Genomic DNA, 20,613 nt, shown 5'->3' on the forward strand with positions numbered 1-20,613 from the left:
CTGCTTTCATTCGTGTCGCTGCTCTGCTCTTGCTCCCGCTTGCGCTGCTGCTGCTGCACGACCTCCGGCAGCTACATGAGTTGCTGCTTTAGCACTCGCTCGCGGTGCTACTGCATGACTTGCTCTCTGCTAGTGTGTTCCCTGCTCGAGCGTCTGCTGATTTAGATCACTGCTTCTCTGCTACTAGTGCTCGAATGCCCTAAACATCTATTGCAATGCTCTGTTACTAGTTCAATCAGTTTTGACAGTAAAATTTAGTTTCGACTGTGAAGTTCATTTTCTTCAGTTAAGTTTAGAGTGAACAGTACTTACAACATCTGTCGGAGCGGCCGTGGCGCGGCTGATGCGTTTTACATCTAGCACTTTTTGGTGATGTATTTTACATCATCTATTGCAGATGATATTAGGGTCCCACTTCAGATTAACGTTGTCTGTCTTGTCATGCTTCAGCCTCATCGTCGTACACCTTAGCGGAGCTGCTCCAACGACAGAACCGTCCATCACAGGTGGATCAGTACCCTCGGTGCCGTTTCCAGAGGCCTCGGATCTTCTTCCCCGCCTCTGACAGTCACACCAGCATCATCACCATCCTCCACGTCCAACCCATTGATGCTGAGGTCCACAAGGCTATGCCAAAGAGGTTGTACACTCGTCGCATCACTTTGTTTCTCCATTCCTCTGTTCTTCCAATTCATGTGAGCCAAACACACAGGTTGACTGAAATCCTATGTTTCCAAATGCTCTGTTTTGCACGTGCATTCCTATCCTATTCATGTGTTTTTCCTGTCCCTGTGTTTATAGAATCCTCCAATTCTAAGGAGCCCTTACAGATTTACTTCATTTTCAGATAGGCGTCAAAGAAAACTCTGTATGTTATGTCCTGCTCCTGCTGTGCCGTCATCCACCCCACCTGAGGTGCACCATCGACAGAAGCGTTCACTGCAGCAGAGATCCCCCCTGCAGACTTCCTTTCGCCGCCTCAGATCATCTTCCTCGTTGCCGGCAGCCACGCCAACCACATTGCCATCACCGAGTGAGCAGATGAACCTGAGGACTACACAGTTCCGGAAGAGAGGTCGCAGTCTTTCGTATTTGCTTACATTATACATCAGTTATTATTACCTGCTACTTTATCATTCAATCTTGAGTTTTGAATTGCCCATGGGTCTCATATCGAGCCAGCAACGAATAGTATCTGTCTACTATCTGGTTCATCTGGGGTCTTCTATGTGGTTCATGTTGGGTGGGCAACAAACAATAGATGATCCATTGTCTATCTTTTTAAACTGAAGCTATAATCTACCTGGTATCATTAGTTTTGGATCCATCCACTCATTTGCTACAAAATCTAACTATTTTTTATTATGCATGTCAGATATTGTACACAATCGTACTGAACATGTAGAGAAAAAGAGAAGACCGTTGCGTGCGAATATAATGTCATGCAGACGACGCTCCATTGTGGGCGAAGTGCCCCCCCCCTCCGGCATTTCCAGATTGTATTCCAGAGGAAGATAATTGTTCAGATGGAGATTCAGAAGGAGCCGACCACGCCTGTTTACCACCTGAGGTGTTTGCTCTAACCTGGCATGCTGATGTTGGTCATATCATGCATATGGCGCCTTGCATTGCTTACATTATACATCTTATATGTCATCAGCTTAGTTTAGATTTGCTTTGTGTGAATGCCACCTGTTTGGTTTCTATATCATACTCCCACCATTCCTAAATATTTGTCTTTTTAGAGATTTCAACAAGTGACTACATACGGAAAAAAATGAGTGAATCTACACTCTAAAATATGTCTTTATACATCCGTACGTGGTAGTCCATTTGAAATCTCTAAAAAGACAATTATTTAGGAATGGAGGGAGTATATGGGAATTATGCAATGCCATCTTCTTTAGCCAGGCATCATATACGTGAATCATGCAATGCCATCCTGTTTAGCCAGTCATCGTATATGTGAATTGTATCGTGCCATATTTTTTTCCATAATGTATTCCATTTGTCAACAATGTTTATACATTCATCTACTCTTCCTGTGCATCAGCCATTTGAGTCGGTCATTGGAAAATCTGGAGTGTAAACAAGATCTTCTGAGCAGTCAGTGCTACCTGTCGATGCAGATTTCTTGCTGGTTACAGATAGCTCCTCAGAGGAGGATTCAGAGAGAGATGACCAGTCGTATTCCCCTCCCCCCGAGGTGCATGCTCTAACTTGGCTGGGTTATATTGCTCATATCTTGCATATCTTGCATTGCCATGCCATCTGCTTAGATTAGACATGCTTTGTGTGAATGCCTCATGTTTGCTTTCTATATTAGATATGTGAATTATGCAATGCCATGTTTTTCAGCCAGTTATCATATATGTGAATTATGCACCGCCATGGAGCCAGGCATCATATATGTGAATTATCTCATGCCATCTTTTTTTTCATTACGTATTCCATTTGTCGACAATCTGTGTATATTGAACTACTCTTCATGTGTATCAGCCATTTGAGCCAGTTATGGAAAAATCTGGAGTGAAAACAAGGTTTTCAGAGCAGACAATGGTACATGTTGAAGCATATATCTCGATGGTTACAGGGAGCTCCTCAGAGGAGGATTCGGAGACAGATGACCAGTCCTATATCCCACCTGAGGTGTATGCTCTAAGTCGCAATATTTATATTTCTCATATGATGCATATGGTGTCTTGCATTGCTTAGTTTAGACATCATACGCACACTATTGAATTCTATCTACTTAGTTTAGAGATCATACATGCGAGTGCCAGTTGCTTAGTATATGAATCAATTATGTCAATTATATCATGCCATCCTGTATACTTAGACAACATGTATGTGAATTATTTCATCCCAACCTATTTTAGAAAGACATCATATAGTTTTGTCATGTCATCCTGTTTAGGTACTCATCATATGTTGAATTATGCCATTATATCCTGTTAAGTTATCCATCATATATCTGAAACTGTGTCATGCTATCATGTTTAGTTAGGCATCATATATGTGAAATTGTGTCATGCTGTCCTGTTTGGTTAGACAACATACATGTGAATTACCACATCTGTCTATCATACAATGTCTGTACGTTCAATTTATTTTCTTGTTTAACAGCCATTTGAATTGGAGGGGGTGATGGCAGTATCTAAGGGAGCAAAAACCCGTTCTTCACAAAAGACAGTGCTACTCGTTGATGCAGATAGAACCATGGTTGTACTGGCCCACAAACTAGCCCCACCACACATAATCGAGACTCTTCCAGATTGCACACTTACACCGTTGGGCAAAGAACCAGCTACAACCCATCTAACCGCAACCCCAGCGGATAGTAACCCACATAGTTGACAAAGCACCATGTCCACCACAAAGTACCCCCACACGAGCAGTTTGTAAAGCTACTGCAGTGCCCAAAGCATGAAGACCACCACAGCTAACCCAAACTCCACGTTTAAAGCAGAAGAGCAACTGTTCTCAAGTCAGATTCCGTAGCTATGGTCCATACTCCTTTGCTATTGCATCACTGTATTTACTCATACCAACTACTTTCGAATTTGAAGGATCCAATTGAAACTCCAATGGCGCAACAGGTATGTTTTAAACCTATTTCTTTAACTGGATTGTTGTTCTAACTTCTTGCTCTATGTTGATTTCAGTTTAAGTTGCATAAACAGTTATGTTCTCATGCGATGCACATTACAAGTGCTGCCAATGCTGTGTAGTTTCTCACACTTATATTCTGTCTATGCTGCTGTGTCTTAAAAATATCTGAGTTGAACTGTGTCTCTATCTTGATTAGGGAACATAAACTAGAATGATATGGACAATACAGTGACCATAGTACATAGATATATGTTTGTTTCATGCTGTTATCCTGTCCACCTTACTACTGAACCGGTTTACCAAAATGAGATTCGTATACTACAAGCTAAACCTGTGATGTGTCTACTTGTTTATCTTGTAGTATGCAAACAGAATATTGGAGAAGAGCACCCCACTATGCAATGGTAGAGAAAGTAATGCAGATAAGGTTTAGGATAGTGAGACAACCCTGTTAGTCTCCAAGAAAGGTGATAAAAATGATCTTGTAGACAGTGAGAAAACCCCACAGTCCTGCATTGATGTAGTGTTCGAGTTACTGGCTAGTACCGCTGGCACAAGCTCTTCCAACTCGCTGCCTGAATCACTTCGGCTTCTTCAGTCTCAGCTACAAGCTGAAAGGCATCAGTCAGCTGTGCTGCGGCAAGATGCCGAAGGACTGAGGAAGTCCCTGCAGAATTCAGATGCGTACTTTCTTGTGCAACAGCAAGCGCTGGAGGACTTAAGCGCTAAACAAGAGAAAGTTAATAAGCTTGCTAAGCATCTTGCCAGCATTATGGGTACCCAGGATATTGTTTCTTGAGCTCTTCTGAAGTGGTTTCAGTTCTGGACTTGTTTTTCTGCGGCGTTTATATGCTGGTGTGTTCCCTATATTTGCACTGGTGGCGAACTTTGATGCCCAGTGGATGTAATATGTGTAATAGCCGTGATAGCCTAGCATAAGTTGCTCACTTATTTATTTCCTTGTTTTGTTTATTTGTTTGCTTGTAGTCAGTGCAGTTCTTTTTCCGCAGTTTGCTAGTGGCTGCAACAACCTCTTTTTTAAAACTAGGCCACAATAACCATGGGCTAATATTTAATGTAGTGACACTAGGCCTCCTACGGGCCGTAGAAACAGTGGGCCTTCTACGGGCTATAGAAACAGTAGGCCTTCTACGGGCCGTAGAAACAATGGGCCTTCTACGGGCCATATCATCAATGGGCCTTATACGGGCTGTATGATCGATTGGCCAAACATGGGCCAATAACAGACCTCATTATGGCCGTAAACGGGCTAGAGTTGGAATCATCCGTTCATGGGCCGACCATAACGGGCCATCGTTAATAGGGCGTATTTGATGATGCTATGAAAACGGCCCAACGAATTAACGGACCACAAACGGGCCGACTGTAACCATGGGCTGAATTTGGCCCACAAGCAGAAAATGACAGTAACGGGCCATAAGTAAACGAATGCTGGAAATGAACCGAAGAATAAATGGGCTCTGAGAAGGCCGAAAGATAACATGGGCTGGAAACGGCCTAACGGAATAACAGGCCGTTAATGGGTATAAAGTGATACACTGTTCATTACGGGCCAGTTTCACCACGGACCGTTAATGGGTGTAAAGTGATACACTGTTCATTACGGGCCAGTTTCACCACGGGCCGTTAGTAGGCCAAGAGTTACATAGGGCCTCATATGGGCCGAAAGACGTCATGGGCCATACATGGGCCAGAAGTGAAAACGGGCTGGAATCATATTGGATGGCCCAGATGACGCTACTGGGCCTAATTCGGATAGGGCGTAATGGGCCTTGGGTTAGCGGGCTGTAAATGGGCTATATTCAAACATGCCGTTAACATGCTTTTCATGGGCTGGCCTGCCAGCTTTTAACCGAGTCAAATGGGCCGGCCTTTTCACAGGAATGGGCCTCTGTTGGGCCGTGCCACATGTCGATGTATCATAGGCGCCTTCCGTCCAATGAGTGGTTGACATCTGTCCCAACGATGAGCCGACACGTGTTTCCTCCAGCCAATGATGATTTTACACGTGGAAAATCCCCATTGGTCGGGGCTGTTAACGGGTTATCGGATCCAAAACCCGACCAGATAGCTTAACGGTGTTCCGTTATGGTGGATGCCACGTGTCGGTCACCCTTGACGAAAGCACTTCTGTGACGCGCGATTTATCGTCATGGAAGTGGAAACTTCCGTGATGATAATTTTGGTAATGTCATGGAACACTTGTACGACAGCACAAGTATGACTATCTTGATTCTGTCATAAATTTGTCATGGATGTACATGCATGACAAAAAAAGCGACCTACTGTGAAAAACACGTATCATCACGGAAGTATATTTTTTTGTAGTGCTAGATTGGTTCCGCCAAGGTTCCGCCACGTGGCGGCGGAGTTTCCTCCCGAAAGGTTGCTTCTAGTTTTTTTCTCGACGGAAGACTTCATATAGCAGAAGATGGTCATATGAGAGCCACCAGGGGGCCCACGAGGTAGGGGGTGCGCCCTAGGGGGGCGCCCTCCACCCTCGTGGACAGGGTGTGGGCCCCCTGGTCTTCATCTTTGGCGAGGATTTTTCATTATTCATTATAAGGTATTCCGTGGAGTTTCAGGACTTTTGGAGTTGTGCAGAATAGGTCTCTAATATTTGCTCCTTTTCCAGCCCAGAATTCCATCTGCGGGCATTCTCCCTCTTTATGTAAACCTTGTAAAATAAGAGAGAATAGCCAAGTATTGTGACATAATGGGAAATAACAACCCAAAATGCAATAAATATCCATATAAAAGCATGATGCAAAATGGACGTATCAGTGGCTTTTGGTGACGATCATGATTCAAGATCAGAAACTCTGACTTTTGAAGTGGTGAAAATCAAGATCCCATATCATGCCTTGTTTGGAAGGCTGGCTTATGCTAAGTTCATGGCAAGGCTGTGTTATGTTTATCTGCAGCTTAAGATGCCGGGTCATAAGGGGACCATCACGGTACATGGGAGTAGGAAGATTGCTTTAGAATGTGAACAAGGGGATGCGGCTTATGCTGAGTCAGTTTGTGCCACAGAGGAGCTGAAATTTTATAAGGACAATGTTGATCCGGCAGATATGACTTCCCTGAAGAAGCCAACTACAGAACATGATCCAGCGCTGAAATTTAAATCAGCTGCAGACACTAAAACGGTTGATTTTGTTCCTGGCGATTCATCTCAGCAGTTTAGCATTAGCGCTAACCTAGATCTGAAATAGGAAAGCATGCTCATCGAGTTCATCCATGAGAACTGGGACATCTTTGCATGGAAGCCTTCTGACATGCCAGGTGTACCGAGGGAACTCGTTGAGCACACCCTTAATATAGATCCTAAGTTGAAACCGGTCAGGCAGTTTCTCCGCCCCTTCAACGAAGAGAGGCGTAACGCTATTAGTGAGGAGGTAGCCCGGCTTTTGGCAGCAGGGTTTATCGTGGAGGTTTTTCAACCTGAGTGGCTAGCTAATCCGGTGCTAGTACTTAAGAAAAACGGCACTTGGCATATATGTGTGTGGATTACACGGACTTGAACAAGGCCTGTCCAGCTGATCCCTTTGCTCTCCCGCGTATTGATCAGATTATTGATGCTACGGCGGGTTGTGACCGTTTGTGTTTTCTGGATGCTTATTCTGGTTATCATCAGATTAAAATGGTAGTTAAGGACCAGGATAAGACAACTTTCATAACTCCCTTTGGAGCTTTCTGCTATGTGTCTATGCCTTTCGGGCTCAAGAGTGCCCAGGCAACTTATCAGCGCTGTGTTCAGAATTGTCTTCATAAACAAATTGGGCGCAATGTTCATGCTTATGTGGATGATATTGTGGTGAAATCTAGGAAGGATGAAACATTGATAGAGGACCTAAGGGAGACTTTTGATAACCTCCGGGTCTATAAGATGATGCTTAATCCGGCTAAATGTGTCTTTGGTGTTCCGGTAGGCAAGCTCTTGGGTTTTCTGGTGTCAAACAGAGGCATTGAAGCTAACCCGAAAAAGATCTCAGCTATCACGTCCCTGGCTAAACCGACATGTATCAATGATGTTCGGCGTTTGGCGGGCCAGATTGCAGCTTTAAGCCAGTTTATCAGCCGCCTTGGGGAGAAGGCTATCCCTTTGTATCAGATGCTAAAGAAAACGGATGATTTCGTCTAGAGTGACACGACCGATAAAGCATTTGAGGATTTGAAGAGACAGTTGGCCGGGCCGCCCGTTCTTGTGGCTCCGGTTGATAAAGAGCCCTTATTGCTATATGTGGCTGCTAATGCCCGGGCTGTTAGTGTGGCTATTGTGGTGGAACGCAAGGAGGCCGGAAAGGAGTATCTGGTTCAACGGCCGGTTTCTTACATCAGTGAGGTGCTTATTGAATCAAAGCAGAGGTACCCGCATTGGCAGAAGTTGGTGTATGGAGCTTTCATGGCAATCCAGAAGCTCAAGCATTATTTTCAAGGTCAGCCCATCACAGTGGTTAGTTCAGCCCCTCTAGGAGATATCATCCAAAACAGAGAGGTGACTGGCTGGATTGCCAAGTGGGCTATTGAGCTTGGACCTCACGGGATTAAATATACGCCTCGCACAGCAATCAAATCACAAGCACTTGTGGAATTCATTAATGATTGGATAGAGTTGCAGGCACCGGAGGAGAAGCCGGATAACACGTACTGGACTATTCATTTTGATGGGTCCAGATAGTTGGAGGGCTCGGGGCCTGGAGTCATATTAACTTCCCCACGAGGTGACAAGTTTTGTTATGTTCTCCGCTTAATGTTCCCTTGTACTAACAATACAGCTGAATATGAGGCCTTGCTCCATGGCCTTCGGATGGCTAAGGAGATGAATTTAAGACGAGTTAAGTGCTTCAGCGACTCGGACCTGGTGGCTCAGCAGGTATCTGGCACTTGGGATTCTAAGGATCCACTCATGGCTGCATATCGACGAGAGGTGGACATAGTGGCTGGTCATTTCAAGGGTTATCAAGTTGACCATATAGACTAGTGAAAGAATGAAGCGGCGGACGCTTTAAGTCATCTAGGCTCTCAGCGTAAACCAGTGCCACCTAATGTCTTCCTCGACGTACTTCATAATCCATCGGTCAAGATACCCACAGAGGAGGAGTTGGCTATTCCTGACCCGGAGGCCTAGTTGGTAGCGGCTCTTCATGTTATACTGGATTGGACAGTCCCATACCTGGCCTATATGAACCAGGGCGAGTTACCAGGCGATGAAACCTTGGCCCGGCAAAAAATCCGGCGATCCAAGTCAATGACCATTATCAATGGGGAGTTACATCGTTACAGCGTGACAGGGGCGATTCAGCGTTGTGTGTCTCCTCAAGAAGGTTGTGAGATTTTACGAGAGATCCACGAAGGAGATTGTGGTCACCACGCCGGTTCAAAATCCTTGGTGGCTAAGGCTTTTCGTCACGACTTCTATTGGTTGATGGCTCATGTTGATGCTGAGGATTTAGTAAAAAGGTGTGATGGTTGTCAGAAATTTGCACGCCGCGCTCATGTTCTGACTCAGGAGTTGAGAATGATTCCAATCACTTGGCCATTGCAACTTGGGGGGCTAGATATGATTGGACCCTTTAAGAGGTCCAAGGACAAAAAGACCCACCTGTTGGTGGCAGTTGATAAGTTTACCAAGTGGGTAGAGGCAGAGCCAGTCAGTAAGTGTGATGCAACCACGGTGGTCCAATTCATCAAAAAGGTGATATTCCGGTTTGGTTTTCCACACAACATTATAACTGATAATGGTACTAATCTGTCCAAGGGTGCTATGGAGGAATTTTGTCAACGTGAGCACATCTGGCTTGATGTGGCGTCAGTGGCTCACCCCCAGTCTAATGGTCAAGCAGAGAGGGAAAATCAAGAAATTTTGAGAGGTATTAAACCCTGGCTTATGGTTCCTTTAAATCGAACGCCGGGTTGTTGGGTGGAGGAATTACCTTCCATGTTATGGAGTATCAACACCACACCGAACAGATCTACGGGTTACACGCCTTTTTTCATGGTTTACGGAGCAGAGGCGGTTCTCCCTAGTGACATCCGTCATGACTCGCCCCGTGTGGCGGCTTATGTTGAAGCTGAGAATGAGAAAGCACGTCAGGATTCACTGGACCTGTTAGATGAGGAGCGTGATCTAGCAGCGGCGCATTCAGTGATCTGGTGCTCCGGCTCATCCAGGATCAGACTGATATGCACAAGTTATCCCCACCTTGGGAAGGACATTTTGTGGTCAGCAAAAATTTGCACAATGGATCATACTACCTTATCGATGTTCGAGAGCACAAAGACTCACGTAAATCGGAGGAGGAGACCCAGCGGCCGTGGAATATAGCTCTTCTTCAGCATTACTATACTTGAGCCACAAGCTCTTCTTATGTACATACTTATGACAATGTATATATTATATAATAAACTGGAGCCTCAGCTAAAGCGGGGTCTCTGTTCTTTTTTACATCATGTGTGGTCACATGGGGGCTTCTACTTACAAAGTGGAGTTCTATTAACCCGGCTTATAAAGCCACACAGATATAAAGGAAATCACTAGGGGGCTTGGTCGTATTCGAACCATAGCTACGCCTCTTGATCGGCTTAAGGCCAAACAGGGAAATCACTAGGGGCTTGGTTGTATTTACACCATAGCTACACCTCTTGATAGGTTTAAAGCCAAAAAGGAAATTATGTGGAACCAAAGAGAGTCTGTTGCAAAAAGCACAACTCAAACATAGGTACCCACTGAGCACAGCTCAAATATTACTTGGGGGCTCCTTGCTTCTCCAAGAACAACGAGCTTGCACCCTTGTAATAGGCTATCAAGCCAGGCTTGGAAGCCAGGTGTATTCACCTAAAACCCTGGGTTATCCTGCCTCTTTAAGTAAGCCACTCCGTCTAGGTAAACCTGGTATGACCCATCGGACGTTTGACAAGTCAATCTCATAGACCCTGAACTTGTCAAAGTTAAAACGATGATTGGTTAAAGATTGAGGTCCATCTTAAAAGGCTTTGAAAAATGGTTTAACTCAGCAGCTTGGCAGCCCATGAAAAGCCTCGATTTAGGGCCTAGCAGCCCATGAAAAGCCTTGCATATTTTTTCTTGTATTTGTTGCAAATGTTTTAACCTCTTTTGATAAGGGATTTATGAATATTTTCTGATAAACTGGTGTATATTACAACCCGACATGGCTTTCAACGCTCAGTTGTCAGTACATGATCAGTTCTAAACTGGCAATAATTTGATCCGGTCTGGTTTTGACTAGAAGTCACCAGAATTATATGAGTAAACCGGTGTTTCTCATAACCCGGTACGGTTTTGATACGAACCGGCAAGAATGAAAGGACTCATCAATAATCCAGATTGGTGTTATCACCCTTATTATCCCAGCAGTTGGACAGCCAACGAGATATATCACAGGTATCATCTATTTTATATCTGGGTATTACAGTCTTGGTTATACACCCAAGTTCTATATATATTTGGGCATCATGATCCGTCCAGTAGTAAACCACTAGGACACTTTCAAGTTCTTATATGCAGGAACACATTAAGTAAAAGCCGCACTAGACTATGAATATAATAGATCCCAAAGGCATGGCGAGTTATCAGTATCAAGCAAAATAAATATGCTCGATGGCATAGCAAGCGAGTGTTTTGAACTAGCCTATTACAAGGCGTTTTAAATGCCCACCAAGAATAATTGTTTGAAGAACAAGTGGCAGACTGCGACAGCTAAACCGGCTACCAGTTCAAGATTCATCACCAGGATGACTTAAAGATTGCGAATCATCTTGAGTTGGTGTATCTTCCTCCTCTCTACCCAGTGGCTGGAAATCAATTGTTGTCCAATCGATTCCGGTTAACGCTTGGAATACAGCTTCTTCACTTATAAGAGGGGAAGGATCAATGTCAGGAGCATAAGTGTGCTTACAGATTGGCGGAACAAGATCTTCTACATCATGAATCAGCGCGGGCTATCTTTTCCCCTCAACATCATAAACCGGTTGATAATGAGATAGATCTGTATCATCCGCCAATTTGCTTGCTATAGGCCACATTTCCTTTGTCAGCCTTCGGAGATCATCATTGTTGAATTATGTGCCATCTTACTTCACGCTGGGGTAGCCTTGGCCGATATCTACCGGTTCAAGATCTGGAATCCACGCCTTGGCCCGGATTAGCGCGGTCAGCGCACCTGACCTTGCAGCTAATCTCTTTAGTTCGTCCAACCGGGTAGGCAGCATGGCCAGCTTTTTGATGGTTTCTTTTATCAGTGCTGGAGGAGGTTTGTTATAAGCTGCAGTGCAAATGGCTCGCTGGGACCCAGAATACAGCTGTTCTATCAAAGTATAGGCCGCTTTAAGCTCCATCCGCATGTCGGAGCCAAGATGAGTAATGCGGGTCCCTGTCATGGTAAAGCATCAGTAAACCGGCCTTTGATAAGATATTATGGATTGGAAAAACTTCATATGAGGATACTCACCAAATACATCAGAGGTCATGGCATTAATCTGCCGCTTTAAGCCGGTCAGTTCTTCAACCACCGGCTTCAGGGCTGCTTCTGCATCTTCGGCCTTCTTTGTCAAACCGGCCTTCTCGGCATCCCAATCTGCACGTTCCTTCTTAAAATTTTCCTTCAGCTTCTCCATGGCTGCTAAGGCTTTAGTCAGTTCCTCCTTGGCTTTCCGAAGCCTCTGCTTGCTGAGACTTGATGTTGTCTTGAAGATCAGCGGTTTGGGAGTCCTTTTTGCTCAGCTCAACCTGTAAAGGAATGACATATCCTCAGTGGGATGTATATATTTGAAGTACCAAGCACATAACAAGTTATGCACTTTGTACTTGGGGGCTAATGCCTATTTGCTATGTTATCAGAAATTTTTGCAAGACCCAAATACAATGCAAACATTATCTTTGGCACCTGGGGCTAATGTACATTTGTTCAAATCGGAGCAGTGGTTAAAATCCCGGTTCACCTTGGAAAGATAAACCGGCCCTTGGGGACTACACAGATGAAACTACAGGAATACAATGTTAAAGTACCAGTTCATTTCAAAGGACCACCTAATATATGGAGGATAAGTATGAAAGGGTTGAGATATTAGAAAGTCCTGATTTATGATTGCTATCATAAACCGGCCCTTGGGGGCTACTAGAGTTGGTATTTGCAATTGGACTTAAGAAAGGAAAAGTTATGTCATTACCTCATAGCGCTCCTTCATCAGATTCACCAAACCGGCTTCATAATCGCGGTTTGTGTGCAGACGATTCAGAAAGCCAAAGTGGAGTTCTTCAGCACTAAAGTGGGCATAGCTTGATAGATTGGTGCTCCAATTGCCCTTCTCCATGGCAGCACGTTCTTCTTTGGCACTATGTTTCGCCAATATAACAGGATGACCAGGAGAGTTGTGGCGAATACCGGTAATGATAGCCTCATCTTCTTTATCTTCAGTAGCCTTTTCTAGAGCTGATGGAGTATTAGTGGTCTTCACTAGACTAGAAGGTCCGTCATCAGCCCGGATTGGACTTGCCGGTTTATCATCTGGCACAACGGCATCAACTTCTACTTGTTCATCAACATTATGATCTTGAGGGGGCGGTTCATCAAATGTGGCTTCGGTATTTGGACCATCCGGTTCAGTAGTCAGCTCCGGTTCAATCACCACATGATCGTCCAACGGGTTATTCACCCGGGCCTTCTTATTGGGTCTGGCCTTGGCTCTAAAAAAAAGAACAGATGCAAAGGTTAGCATAGCATATAAAGTGTGAAACATCAAAAGATTGGGTTGAAATACTAACCCAGCCACGGTTTTAAGAGGAGGGAGTTGTGTGGCCGTGGATTCGCCGGATGAAGAAGGAGGTGTCACCTGATAATTCGAATCGGACGGATTAAGAGGATGTCAGAAAAAGCCTGCCTGGGATAAGAAGTGTAAGAAGTGGGTGAGACCTCGGGTCGGGGTTTTTGAACCGGGGTGTTTGGTAAACCGGTCGAGGTGACCGTTTGGCCGCTGTGCCGGGTTGTGCGGCGAGCCTCGTGCTGCTGCTTCTTCAAAAGAAATTTTGGGTCCAAGTGAGGAAGAGGGTGAGAAAATCTTACTTCCGGACAACTTGACGGATTTTTTGTGTTGGCAGAGAGTCTGAACCAGAGGAAAGGATAATTACCTCTGCAATGTCAGCTTGGCTGCCCTCAACGTCCTCCTGAAAAATATCATTGACAATGAGATGCATAAAAAGTGAACCAAGTGAATCAAGTTCTACCTCTGCTTCCGGTTCATCCAGGTCGTCATCAAGCTCTAAACTGATGGGTTCAGGTGCCTTCATTTTTGTGGTTTTCTTGACGTCTTTCGTTTTAGGAAGAGAAGGCTTCACTTCTTTCTCATGAGGTTTCTTTTTCCAGAACGGGTCATCACCCTGTTTAAGAATGGGCAGAGGGTATTCAAAGATTGCACAGTCCAAAAATTTCAGGTGTAAAGCGGAAGCACAGACAATACTTACAGCGGGCGGTTTGTTTTGCGTGTAAAAGGGGTTTAACCCGGTCTTGCTGCAGACAGCTTCTGGTTCATTCAACATTTTCCTGGCAGACTCCGTGACTTCCTCATCTGTTAGCTGAATATTTATATGACGTTGGGAGTCTTGTACATCACCAGTGTATTCGCACATTAAACCGGCGCGGCGACTTAACGACAGGATACTCCAGGATATCCAGCAACGGACGAAATCTACACTTGTTAAACCATTGGCCATAAAGGCTCTAAGCTTGGCGAGTTGAGGTGCGTACGAGGCCCGTTCCTGGGCACTTAAGTCATTGCTGAAGTGGATGAGTATTAGCGAGCCAGTGAGCACGATAACCCGGCAGAGGGTTCTCATCTTCGGGAGAGGTGTCTCTGCAATATAAGCAAGTTTGAGTCCACTCTTTTGGGTGACTGTGAAGTTTGGCATGAGGAAATTCAACCTCTTTCCTTTTCTGAATAGAGACGCTGCCAAGTTCAGTATTGGGTCCGTCTACAAATTCAGTGCGACGGTTTAAATGGAAGAAATCTTGGAACATCTCGACAGTTGGTTCTTCTTGTAGGTACGCTTCACAAAAAACTTGAAAGTTGCATATATTGGATACCGAGTTGGGTCCAATATCTTGAGGGTGGAGCTGAAAGCTGGCGAGTACATCTCGAAAAAACTTCGATCCGGGCGGTTTAAAGCCACGACCTATGTGATCAACAAACACCACAACTTCACCCTGCTTGGGGGTAGGAGGATTTTCCAGCCCAGGAACTCGCCACCGGATTTCATTTTTCTTCGGTAAGGTACCAATCTTGACCATTATGTTCAGTTGCTCCTCTGTAACCCGGGAAGGGACCCAGTTGCAGGAATAAAACTGCTTGGCCATTGCAAGTGAAAAGCTAGGAAGAAAATAATGTTGGTTTATGATTCATTAATGGTGATGCATAAGGTACAACAGGGAAAAGGAATCCAAGTATGTGAAATTGGTAAATCGGAAGAAGTTATAAACCACCAATGACAGAGTATTTATGGATGATAAAGCAATGAACAGAAGCAGAGGTATATGCATACTGATAAACTGGAGTATAAATGAATCGGCGGTTTAAAAGGGGACTAATGGTACCTACCAGATTATTATACTTCAAAAAGTTAAACCACCTCTATTGGTGTGAAGAGTACAGATCTAAAAATACCTAAGTGAGGGAAACAGGTTTCACACATTTATATGGTGATTTCAGATCTAAGGGTGACAGAAAACTGGAATATATTCAGACCTAAAAACTTCAGGTGCTTAACCTCGTCAGAATCAGATGAGTTGTTGTCTATGTAAAGGAGTGATCTAATAAGGAAGGGTGAGTTTGTGGCTATGGTCGCGCAAGGGCTAAAACAGATCTAAGACTAGCCTACGATGCTACCAAGAAGGACAAAGAAGAATAGCTTTAGAACTTCGGTGAACTCTGATGAATACAAAACCCTAATGGCGAAGATCTAGGGCGGAAAGAGAGAGGGCTTACCAGTGTTACAAGAACGAAGGAGATGCGCCGCACTTTTCTGGTCCAGTCAGGTCGATGCAGCGGCCGATGGTGATGCAGAGGCAAAGCTTGACGATGGCGGCGGCGCTCGAGTGCAGGGGCGTCGCGAGGAGGAAGAAGAGATGAAGAGGCAGCGGAGGAAAAGGAAAAGGGGCCTCAACCCTATTTATAAAGCGAAGAGATAAGTGACAGGCGTGGAAATCGAGGAGCTCAAAAATGGATATATAATAAAGTTGTCGCCTCGATGGTTGGATGCCCATTAATAAAGGGCATCTTCGGCTTCAACGAATAGGTGACATCATGGCGGTTTACTGCGGATCTGAAGGATGATGTCACGGCGGTTTACAAGATCCATGCGAAGGTGCCAGGGCAAGAATTTTTCGAAGTGTTGAAGATTGACTTGAACAAGTTCAAATCAATCTGGGGCCTAATGTTGGGGATATTACTACTGGACGTAAACCGGCCAGGAGTAGCCGGGTTAACTCTATGAAGATTAGAAGCCCACGAAGACGTGAGGATGGTGGCACTTTACGAAGGACCAAGGCCCAAAGGCGGGTTAAGGCCTGTAGATGTAAACCGACTTTCTCATGTAACTTGTATTGTAAGATAGGAAGGATAGAGACCGAGTTGGACACATTGATGATCCGGCCTCGGGACTCTGTAAACCGACGAGTGTCAACCTATGTATATAAAGGGACGACCCGGCGGCGGTTTAGGGACAACACACGACAACAACTCGAGAACCAGGCAAAGCGGATTCGCTCCCTGGTCATCGAAACCCCAGCAATTCCATCACAACTAGACGTAGGCTTTTAGCTTCATCGTAAGGGGCCGAACTAGTATAAAACTCTCATGTCCCTTGTCCGGTTTAACCCCTTTAAGCTAAACCGTAGCGATGGCTCCACGACTTAGTCCTTTCACGAGGACATCTGCCGTGACAAAATCATGACAGAGGCCGTCCTTGGTCCTCTTGTCGTCCACCTCGTCCTCCTTCTCCGGCATCTGGTATGGTGCTGGGGCTAGCATCCTTGTTAGGACAGGATTCGCTGGACCCTCCGGCAAAGGGGCCGAACACATAATCAGTTCCGCCTTCTTTATCCAGCCCTGGAAAAAGATAGCCTGCTCAGTATCATATTACTGTATGCATGACCACAAAGTATTCGAGAGACAAGTGCTTACCGGGGTATCCGGACGATTACAGTTGAGGCCAGCGTCCTCAGCGGTATCCGGCCAATGTTTCCGCTTCCCAAAAAATAACTTCCACATCCCTTCATGTTTGGCGCCGAAGAAGTGTTGGAGGGTTTTTGGTCCTTCTGGATTAAACTCCCACATGCGGCGAGGCCTGCGCTGGCAGGGCATGGTTTGGCGGACTAACATCACTTGAATCACACTAACGAGATCGATATCTCTCTCGAGGACGGTTCGAATGCGGCTTTGTAAGGTCCGCACTTCATCAACCGATCCCCAGTCCAGCCCCTTGTTGACAAATGATGCAAGCTGTGATGGTGGGCCAGGACGGAAAGTGGGTGCAGCAACCCACTTAGTACTGCAGGGCTCTGTAATGTAAAACCACTCCCGCTGCCAGTAATTGGAAGTCTCGGTAAAGGAACCTTTTGGCCAGGGAGTGTTGGCGAGTTGGCTGATTGTAGCACCGCCGCACTCACCTGTTCCCCGTCGGCTATCTTCGGTTTCACACTAAAGGTCTTGAGCCATAAGCCGAAGTGTGGGGGGATTCGAAGGAAGGCCCCACATGTAATGATAAACACCGAGACATGGAGAATCGAGTCCGGGGCAAGGTCGTGAAAATCCAGTCCGTAATAAAACATTAGCCCCCGGACGAAGGGGTGAAGCGCAAACCCTAACCCCCGGAGGAAGTGGGGGATGAACACAACCCTCTTGCCGGATCTGGGGTTCGGAATAACTTGTCCTTGAGCAGGAAGACAGTGGTGGATCTCTGCAGTCAGATATCTGGTTGCCTGAAGCTTGGCAATATCCTCCTCTGTAATGGAGGAAGCCACCCATCGGCCTTGGGAGCTGGATCCGGACATGATGGGAAGGCTGAAAGCAATGGAGTCGTGTAACACCCCCGATGTAACTTTCCATATTTGTACTCCAACTCTTGCCATTTTTGGCTCTAAGTTATGAGATTCGTGGTTGGGTTCTTGTCTTTGTTTTGCTTTTTTCCCTGTCATGCATTTCATATCATGTCATCATGTGCATCTCATTTCCATACGTGTTTGTCTCATGCATCCGAGCATTTTCCCTGTTGTCTGTTTTGCAATCCGACACTCCTATGTCATCCGGTGCCCCCTTTTGCCTCTTTTCGTGAGTGGGTGTTAAACATTCTCGGATTGGACCGGGACTTGCCAAGCGGCCTTGGTACACCACCGGTAGACCGCCTGTCAAGTTTCATGCCATTTGGAGTCCGTTTGATACTCCAACGGTTAACCGAGGAACCGTAAAGACCTAGTGTGTGTTGCAGCCCAACACCCCTCCAAAGTGGCCCAATAACCCATCCAAAACCCCTCGATCGTTCGATCACGATTGCGTGGCCGAAAACCGCTCTCAATTTGGACACTCCCACCTCCTTCTATTTATAAATAGGTGCCCCCTCCTCCAAATTCGCGGTCAAAACCCGAAAAACCTCCCCCGCCGCCACCGGACGCGTCCGCGATGGCCGGACATGTCCGCCGCCGCCACCCGGACCAACCGCCGGCCGCCACGTGTCGCCGCCGCCTCCACCCACCGCGCGGCCCGCCGAGGCCCGTCGCCGGCTCCCGCGGGCCCGAGCCGCCCACGCCCCGCCTGTCTCTCCGCCGCAGCACGCGCTGCGCTGCCCGTGCCTCCTCCCGCCGGTGCGCCGCCACGAACTCGCCGTGCCGCCGCGCGCCTCCGCCACCGCAGGTCGCCACCGCCTTCGCGCGCGCCGCCCATCGCCCGTGGCTCCCCGTCGTCGCCTGGCCCCGGATCTGGCCCCGCCGGACCGGATCCGGCTGTCCCCGTCTACTCCGGCCGCCGTCCCCTCCATCTCCGGCGAGGTCCAGGTGAACTTCAGTTCGCGCGCCGCCCAGATCCAGATCTGGAAACCGAGGTTGACCCCGATTTTCGCCTAAGTCATTTTCATCTGCTATATTTTCAAGCACTGTTCAACATGCCATAACTCCTCATCCGTAGATTCGTTTTGCATGCATGATATATGAAAATGTTCATCTGGGTGTGCTCTTCATTTTGTTCCATTGTGCCATGTTTGTTTGAATCCATCTTGATGCCCAAATTGTTGATGCAAGAGTGCTATAAAATGTTAGGTGCTGATTCTTAGCAGAGTATGAGCTTTTGTCACTTTTGCTACAATTGTTGTGTGCTGCATATGAACTTGAGCTCTATATGTGTTTTGGACTATGACATGCCATCTTTACAGGGGTGTATGCCATGTATTTTTGTGATCAATGTGGTGACTACCACAAGCATGCAAAGTAGCTCTCATGATATTACTGATCTCAGAGACATAGAATTTCACTAAGTCTTTGCTCTGCTGTTATTTTTATGCCATGTATTCATGTTGCTACAGAGAGATCCATACTTCTTTTGAGTATGTTCAGTAAGGATGATTTGGACATATGGTTGTGCTCTATCCATCCATGCCCCTATTTTCATTTATGGAGTGCCCTAGCATGACTCAATCTTGCTCTACTTTTGCTATAAAATGTTCCTGGCAGATTGTTTACGTGTTAATCAATTTTGCCAACGTTGTTGTAGTTGATCCATGCATGCTATGAGATTGTTCTTGCCATGGTTAGCTTCATGAACATGTCTTCTTGCTGATGCTATGCTTATCTTGTCATGCAATGCCTTGCGTTGAGTGAATCGAGCTCGCAAACATGCCTTCATAATTCTGGTTTTGCCATGTCCAGTTTTCTGCCAAGTCAGAATCTGTTGACGAAACTTGCTATGTTTACATGGGTGCCATCATATCTTCTGATCCTTTTTCTCTTATGGTCAGTAAGGGACTTTTGTTATATGCTTTGAGTAGACTCATGCCATGCCTTGTATTGCTATGTTCTGTTCCTGTAGCATGTTGTTATCTTGCTCTAAACATTGCTTCCTGATGTTAATTCCTGACATGTCAACAATTTCACTAAGTCTGTGAAGCTGATATCTTTTGCACTTTTGCCATGCTTGTTTGAATCTGCTATTGTGTGATTTAGTCGTAGCTCAGTGTTCATCTTTTATCAAGCATCTTGTGTAGATCACTACCATGTTCTTTGTTGTTATGTTGGAGTGCAGTAGCTTAGTTTCTTGTTGCATTCTAGATGGCATTGTGCTGTTAATCGCAGAATTGTGCCATTATTGTTTTGCTTGCCTTTTGCAAACCGTGCGTCCGATTCCGGTGATCTTTATATCGATTTCGAACGAAATCGTATCATCTTTCCAGCAGCACACTTGGTTTGCCAAGTTGATGTCTGGTTCTTCCTTTCCTTCTAGAGCTGGCATATGCATTGCATATCACATCCCGCATATCATGCCATGTTTTGCATCATGTTGCTTGCGCATTGCACCGTGGTTGATTGATGTTTCTTTTGCTTGTGCTCTTGCTTTGGGTATAGCCGGGAGACGATTACGTGATCGAGGAACCCGTTGAGTATGCTTACGAGGATCAAGCTTTCGTCAACTCAGAGAACTTTGCAGGCAAGATGACCATGCCCTCGAAATCACTTCTATCTTTGCTTGCTAGTTGCTCGCTCTATTGCTATGCCGCGATACCTACCTCTTGCTATATGTCACACCCTGCATTTTGTAACATGTCATTTGCATTAATAAAGCATGAAAATTCGGACCAACAAAAACTTTTGCATTATTTGGCTTTTATTTTGGGGTTGGATTTCTCTGTGTGGTTTTACATGTGCTCTTTAAAGTCAACTACTCCACCTTCTGTACTTCATCTCCTTGCCCCAAACTTCTGCCCAA

The sequence above is a fragment of the Triticum dicoccoides genome, chromosome 7A (genome assembly GCF_002162155.2).
Source record: "Triticum dicoccoides isolate Atlit2015 ecotype Zavitan chromosome 7A, WEW_v2.0, whole genome shotgun sequence".
NCBI lineage: Eukaryota > Viridiplantae > Streptophyta > Magnoliopsida > Poales > Poaceae > Triticum > Triticum dicoccoides.